The 6,050-nt window shown below is 44.9% G+C and overlaps 1 non-coding gene across 1 annotated transcript; it reads left to right on the top strand.

Annotated features, from left to right (window-relative positions):
- The first annotated feature begins 1,500 nt into the window (after positions 1 to 1,500).
- LOC138567999 (U6 spliceosomal RNA) lies at positions 1,501 to 1,607 on the top strand. The gene has a single exon (XR_011302376.1). It is a non-coding gene; the product is annotated as a U6 spliceosomal RNA (small nuclear RNA).
- The last annotated feature ends 4,443 nt before the right edge of the window (positions 1,608 to 6,050 follow it).

Below are 6,050 nucleotides of genomic sequence, written 5' to 3'. Positions count from 1 at the left end.
TACTACCCCACCTCGACCACTATATTTTCCCCAGATACTTGCTACTGTGGAGTAAGCAGGGCTAAGAAAGAGGGAGAGGGGGTTTGCCTATGCAAATCATCTGCCAGTTTGCTTCCTGCGAGGTCATTCCATCTCACCAGCTGACACCTGGGCAGCGGCAGGTAATTTGGAGAACAGACATATATGGACAGGCCACAAAGCAAAGGCTGAGCCGTTGATTGAGGATCCCTTTTGCCATGTCTCCCTAAGTTACCGAGGACCAGAAAATTCCACCCTCAGCTCTCATAGAGAGGTCCTTGGCCGATCGTAGCCGATCAGAGGAGTGAAGTGTCGGAGGTGACTGTACACTGCCTCACCTGCCCTGCTTTCTACAGTGGTAATGCTTTTGCAGAAGGGGCCTGTACAAGAGATTTTGTTCTGCACTGTGGGAAAGTGACATTTATCCACTGACATTAACCAAACTACTTGCGCTGTTCAATGCACATGTATGCAGAGAAATCATTTTATGTTTTTTGGGGAAGGTCTAGAGGGTCCTGCTGGTGATTCTTTTAAGCTGTCTGCTACTCTTGCTTTTACATAGAGTCTTCCCTGCCCAGGAAGGTATACTGTATGTCCCTCCCTTACAATGAAAACTCTGTTCAAAGCACAGAGGTACATAGGAATGGATCTGTTAAGAAATGAGACAAAAAGCCTGGAAAATTTCAAAGCAGGTAGCATTTGGACTTACAATAAACTGACTCACAGTCAAATGTGCTATCATTTGACCCACTGAACCCCTTACCTTTTGTGTCATATTTTTGCTCTCAGTGGGGTTGCCCAAAGTTCCCTTCTTAAAGCGGCTTTCTTTTAAAAAATCCTAGACCTGCTTTTTGTGGCACACATGCCTCATATCCCGTTGCAGTTGATAAAGTCACATCATCTCCCACCAGTACAAGCTGTACAAGATTTCCAGGGCTTATCCTTGCAATCTAGACGTGGGTCGAAGGTTGAGCAATCCTTAAATCAGCTGCAAAGTTAAAATTGAAATCAGCCTGAGAATCCTTTAAAGGATGGTCCAACATCTGTTGCTTACAGGGCTCAATCGGACAGCCTCTGGTGCTGACGCTTTAAGCCACCTCCTGTTCTTGCCTTGTCCTTGTTACAGCCATGGGCCCACATACACTCAGAGGTACAGAGTTTTTCTCATGTCTATGGGTCTGTTGTGATGCTCTCAGGCTTGCATCAGCCAGCCATTGTGATGGGGAGGGGGTGTCATTTTGCAAGCACCCTGGAGCATTAATCTTTATATCTTTAAATATAATTGGCATTAAACTAAAACCCTTTAGGACCAGATCAATACAGCAGCAAAGAATGCTTATTCATTGTTGTTTGCCTCTTCATTTCATATCACCCGATATCTAAATGGTGTTTGGACTTTCTGCCCTCTGACATAAGGACATTTGGTATGGCAAACCTTTGACCAGAGGTCCTAATCAATGGTTTGATTGACTCTCCCTTTGCGCTTGCTTCTGCAACACATGTACTAATATTGGAATGATAATGGGAAAATTAAATTGGCCCCTGCTCTAAAGGATGACACGCACATTCGTAAAGCATTCACTATTTTAGGCACATGTCTGGACAGAAACTTTCTTAATTTGCAAGTCTTTATTTTTTAATATATCTTTTTTTATTGAAGATTGACATTTTATGTTCATTCATATTACACGACAACACAATACATTTTGCGCCAAATTCAACACTAATGCCTCAGGAGCCTTTTACTTGTGAGTCCTCTTGACTGAATGAACAGCCCTGTCCCCTTCAGTTTCTTGACTTGTACTTTTAGAAGTGGCACGCTTCTTTTTTTTTTTTTTTTTTATCCCATTCTACCAAACTCAGTATTATCACTTTCCTCCTTGTTGTGCACTCCAGCGTAAACTGCTTTAAGGTGCTGTTTGCAAACATCGCTCTGAACCACAGCTTTACTTGCTTCAGGGCCTTAATCTTTAATTGGGGCTGAGCAGTGTACTCCGGATTTGGCTGCTTTTAGTTGGTTGATTTCTTTTTTGATTTCTGTAACTTTCAAAAAGTCCCATTGTGAAATACCATTGTGACAATGTGCTGCAGTGCATGAAAACCTAAAATTAATGGTAGGGAGAGGGAGGGGGGGTAGGGGGGAAGAGAGAGGGCGGGAGGGTGGGAAGGAGTGAGTGAGGGAGGGAGAGAGGGAGGAGAGAGAGACAGAGAGAGAGAAAACAAAGAAAATATGGTATTTGGGGGCTATGTATTTGCATGGAAAAGATTTTGGCCTTTTAATCAAGTGGGAAGGGGCTCTGTGGTTGGTATCCCAGCCTGTTGATGCTTTGTTGAGTTGCTTGGAACATGCAAGGAAGGAGACCTGAAGCACTCCCGACCAGGTTGCATGTCTCCAAGTTACTGAAATCCCACAGACCTCCTCCCTGTGCCACAAAGTCCTGGGCACTGAGCTCTGCAGTTGTTGCCCACAGGTCGCCAAGTGTCCCAGATTTACTTTCTCAGAGTTGCTAGTTACTGCTACCCCACCTCGACCACTATATTTTCCCCAGATACTTGCTACTGTGGAGCAAGCAGGGCTAAGGAGAGGGAGAGGGGGTGTGCCTATGCAAATTATCTGCCAGTGTGCTTCCTGGGAGGTCATTCCATCTCACCAGCTGACACCTGGGCAGCGGCAGGTAATTTGGAGAACAGACATATCCGGACAGGCCACAGAGCAAAGGCTGGGCCGTTGATTGAGGATCCCTTTAGCCATGTCTCCCTAAGTTACTGAGGTCCAGAAAAATTCCACCCTCAGCTCTCATAGAGAGGTCCTTGGCCGATCGTGGCCGATCAGGGCTGTGAAGGGTCAGGGGGGACTGCACACTGCCTCACCTTTTCACTGCTTTCTGTAGCGGTAATGCTTTTGCAGAAGGGGCCTGTACAAGTGATTTTGTTCTGCGCTGTGCGAAAGTCACATTTATCCACTGACATTAACCAAATTACTTGCGCTGTTCAACGCACATACATGCATAGAAATCATGTTATGTTTTTTGGGGAAGGTCTAGAGGGTCCTGCTGATGATTTATTAAGCTGTCTGCTACTCTTGCTTTTACATAGTCTTCCCTGCCCAGGCATGTTTAAGGCATACTGTATGTCCCTCCATTACAATGAAAACTCTGTTGAAAGCACAGAGGTACATAGGAATGGATCTGTTAAGAAATGAAACAAAAAGTCTGGAAAAATGTCGAAACGGGTAGGATTTGGGCTTACAATTAACTGACTCACAGTCAGATGTGCTATCCCCTGACCCACTGATCCCCTTTCCTTTTGTGTAATCCTTTTGTTCTCAGTAGGGTTTTCCAAAGTGGCTTTCAAATAAAAGATCCTAGACCTGCATTTTGTGGCACACATGCCTCATATCCCGTTGCTCTTGATAAACTCACATCATCTCCCACCAATACAAGCTGTAAAAGATTTTCAGGGCTTAGCCAAGCAAACTAGACGCAGGTCGAAGGTTGAGCAATCCTTTAATCAGCAGCAAAGTTAACATTGAAATCAGCCTCAGAATCTCTTAAAGGATGGGCCAACATCTGTTGCTGGCAGCGTGCAAAGGGGCAGCCTGGGTGCTGACACCTTAAGCCATCTCCTGTTCTTGCCTTGTCCTTGATCCAGCCATGGGCCCACATACACTCAGAGGTACAGAGTGTTTCTCATGTCTATGGGTCTGCTGTGATGCTCTCACGCTTGCATCACCCAGCCATCGTGATGGGGAGGGGGTGTCGATTTGCAAGCACCCTTGAGCATGAATCTTTAAATATAATTGGCATTAAACCAAACCCTTTAGGACCAGATCAATAAAGCAGCAAAGAATGCTGATGTATTGCTGTTTGCCGCTTAATTCCATACCATCCGACATCTAAATGGTGTTTGGTCAAACGTTTGCCATATCAAATGTCCTTATGTCAAAGAGCAGAAAGTCCAGAGGTCCTAATCAATGGTTTGGTTGGCTCTCCCTTTGCGCTTGCCTTAAGGCGTCAGCACCAGAGGCTGTCCGATTGCGCCCTGCAAGCAACCAATGTTGGCCCATCCTTTAAGAGATTCTGAGGCTGATTTCAATGTTAATTTTGCTGCTGGTTTAAGGATTGCTCAACCTTCGGCCCACGTCTAATTTCCTTGGCTATGCCCTTGAAATATTTTACAGATTGTATTGGTGGGAGATGACGTGGGTTTATCAAGAGCAACGGGATATGAGGCATGTGGGCCATAAAAAACAGGTCTAGGATCTTTTGTATAAGAAAGTCTCTTTAAGTAGGGAACTTTGGACAACACTGCTGAGAGGAAAAGGATTACACAAAAGGCAAGGGGGTCAGTGGGTCAAGGGATAGCACATCTGACTGTGAGTCAGTTTATTGTAAGTCCAAATCCTACTTGTTTCAACATTTTTCCAGGCTTTTTGTTTCATTTCTTAACAGATCCATTCCTATGTGCCTCAGCAACCCATGTACTAATATTGGAATGAAAATGGGAAAATTGAATTTGACCCTGCTTCAAAGGATGACACGCACATTCGTAAAGCATTCACTATTTTTGGCACACGACAGGACAGAAACTTTCTTAATCTGCAAGTCTTTATTTTTGAATACATCTTTTTTAATGAAGATTGAAATTGTATGTTCATTCATTTTACACGACAACACAATACATTTTGCTCCAAATTCAACACTAATGACTCTGGAGCCTTTTACTTGTGAGTCCTATTGACTGAATGAACAGCCCCATCCCCTTCAATTTCTTGACTTGTACTTTTAGAAGTGGCACGCTGCTTTTGTTTTTTTATCCCATTCTACCAAACTCAGTATTAACACTTTCCCCCTTGTTGTGCACTCCAGCGTAAACTGCTTTAAGGTGCTATTTGCAAACATCGCTCTGAACTACAGCTTTACTTGCTTCTAGGCCTTAATCTTTAATTGGGGCTGAGCAGTGTACTCCGGATTTGGCTGCTTTTAGTTGGTTGATTTCTTTTTTGATTTCTGTAACTTTCAAACAGTACCATTGTCACAATGTGATGCAGTGCAGGAAAACTTAAAATTAATGGTAGGGAGAGGGAGAGGGAGCGGGGGTTGTGGGGGATGGGAAGGAGGGAGGGAGGGAGGAGAGAGAGACAGAGAGAGAGAAAACAATTAAAAGCCTAAAATCTTTGCCATGCAAACACATAGCCCCCGAATACCATATTTTCTTTATGTGGAAAGGGGCTCTGTGGCTGGTATGGCAGCCTGTTGATGCTTTGTTGAGTTGCTTGGAACGTGCATGGAAGGAGACCTGAAGCACTCCCGACCAGGTTGCATGCCTCCAAGTTACTGAAATCCCACAGACCTCCTCCCTGTGCCACAAAGTTCTGGGCGCTGAGCTCTGCAGTTGTTCCCCACAAGTTGCCAAGCACCCCAGATTTACTAGTTACTACTACCCCACCTCGACCACTATATTTTCCCCAGATACTTGCTACTGTGGAGTAAGCAGGGCTAAGAAAGAGGGAGAGGGGGTTTGCCTATGCAAATCATCTGCCAGTTTGCTTCCTGCGAGGTCATTCCATCTCACCAGCTGACACCTGGGCAGCGGCAGGTAATTTGGAGAACAGACATATATGGACAGGCCACAAAGCAAAGGCTGAGCCGTTGATTGAGGATCCCTTTTGCCATGTCTCCCTAAGTTACCGAGGACCAGAAAATTCCACCCTCAGCTCTCATAGAGAGGTCCTTGGCCGATCGTAGCCGATCAGAGGAGTGAAGTGTCGGAGGTGACTGTACACTGCCTCACCTGCCCTGCTTTCTACAGTGGTAATGCTTTTGCAGAAGGGGCCTGTACAAGAGATTTTGTTCTGCACTGTGGGAAAGTGACATTTATCCACTGACATTAACCAAACTACTTGCGCTGTTCAATGCACATGTATGCAGAGAAATCATTTTATGTTTTTTGGGGAAGGTCTAGAGGGTCCTGCTGGTGATTCTTTTAAGCTGTCTGCTACTCTTGCTTTTACATAGAGTCTTCCCTGCCCA

Source organism: Ambystoma mexicanum, chromosome 2p (genome assembly GCF_040938575.1).
Source record: "Ambystoma mexicanum isolate Mex_15411 chromosome 2p, UKY_AmexF1_1, whole genome shotgun sequence".
NCBI lineage: Eukaryota > Metazoa > Chordata > Amphibia > Caudata > Ambystomatidae > Ambystoma > Ambystoma mexicanum.
The sequence above is the reverse complement of the archived record's forward strand: the minus strand, read 5'-3'. Positions and strand labels throughout refer to the sequence as shown.